The 1,596-nt window shown below is 42.7% G+C and overlaps 1 protein-coding gene across 1 annotated transcript in view; it reads right to left on the bottom strand.

The window, feature by feature from the left end:
- SLC39A6 (solute carrier family 39 member 6) overlaps positions 1 to 1,596 on the bottom strand; it is a 23,554-nt gene that overhangs the window by 12,808 nt on the left and 9,150 nt on the right. The window lies entirely within an intron of this gene.

Here is a 1,596-nt window from a genome sequence, read left to right as displayed (position 1 = left end):
GGCAAAAAATTCCTATATCCCATCCACTCAGAGTCCTCAATTATTTTACCGCACATTTTGTCATTCTCTCTTTCTCTATACACCTTAGTTTTTTCCATGCTGCTTCTGGACATCTACACTCCACACTTGCCATACTTTTTTTTTTTGAGACAGGAGCCTCAAGCTGTCCCCCTGGGTAGAATGCCATGGCATCTCAGCTCACAGCAACCTCCAACTCCTGAGCTCAAGTGAATCTCCTGCCTCCACCTCCCAAGTAGCTGGGACCACAGGCGCCCGCCACAATGCCCGGCTAGAATAATTCCAGAAAGCAAAGAAGCAAGATGGGCTAGGCATGGGGGCTCACACTTGTAATCCTACCACTTTAGGAGGCCAAGGCAGGAAGATCACTTAAGCCCAGCAGTTTGAAGCTACAGTGAACTATGACCAGGCTACTGGACTCCAGTCTACTCTGGGCAACAGAGTGAGACCGTGTCCTACCTGAAAAAAAAAAAAGAAGAAGAAGAAGAAAAAGAAGTAGGATGTATCTTCAAACCAGTCCAACTAAAGCAATAATTGGACAATGGGTACATGGAAGATGACTTCCCAGATTAAGAATGAATAAGCTATTTTTTTTTTTTTTTTTAAAGACAGAGTCTCAAGCTGTCGCCCTGGGTAGAGTGCCACAGCGTCATAGCTTATAGCAACCTCCAACTTGGGCTCCAGTGATCCTCTTGCCTCAGTTTTTCTATTTTTTAGTAGAGATGGGGGCTTGTTTTTGCTCAGGCTGGTCTTGCACTTATGAGCTCAAGCTATCCACCTGCCTCGGCCTCCCCAGAATGCTAGGATTACAGGCGTGAGCCACAGTACCTGGTCTGAACAAGCTATTTTTATTCAACTTCTTCTCTCTAAATTTATGTTCATTAAAGAAAGGGTTCAAAATTTTCAATCTGAGTTTAGAGACAGAGTCTGACTTTGTCGCCCTTGGTAGAGTGCAGTAGCATCACAGGTCACAGCAACTTCTAGCTCTTGCGTTTAGGCAATTCTCTTGCCTCAGCCTCCCAGGTAGCTAGGACTACAGGTGCCTGCCACAAGGCCCAGCTATTTTTTTGTTTGCAGTTTGGCTGGGGCCAGGTTCAAACCTGCTACCCTTGGTATATGGGGCCAGTGCCCTACTCACTGAGCCATAGGTACCGCCCCTCAATCTGAGATTTTAGTTAATATAAAATCTCTAAAGGTAGTCATAGGATGGATAAGGAGGCCACTGTTTACTCATGCATTTCTGTTTCCTACAGTGAGCTTCATGCTAAGCAAGAACCAACTGTGTAAGTTTTCAAATCTCTTCACACCAGTTACACTTGTTATTGTCACTGCATAATTTAATTAGATACTGCTCAAATTATGAAATGATGGTAATAATACACTATGAACCCAAAAGGTGAATGTTTTAAAGATTCCAAGGCAAGATGCTAAAAAAGCTGTCAAATTATGTAAAGCTACCACTGTATAAAATTGTTTAAACTTCTAAAATCTGGATTCTACATTCAGAATAGCTTCACAAGTATGTAACCTCTTGTTCAATTTTAGAGAAACCGAAATTGGAAATTGTAGATGAAGCAG

This window comes from Otolemur garnettii, unplaced genomic scaffold (genome assembly GCF_000181295.1).
Source record: "Otolemur garnettii isolate 467f Iridium unplaced genomic scaffold, OtoGar3 scaffold00012, whole genome shotgun sequence".
NCBI classification, from domain to species: Eukaryota; Metazoa; Chordata; class Mammalia; order Primates; family Galagidae; genus Otolemur; species Otolemur garnettii.
Note: the sequence above shows the minus strand (reverse complement) of the source record. Positions and strands in the feature narration are given on the sequence as shown.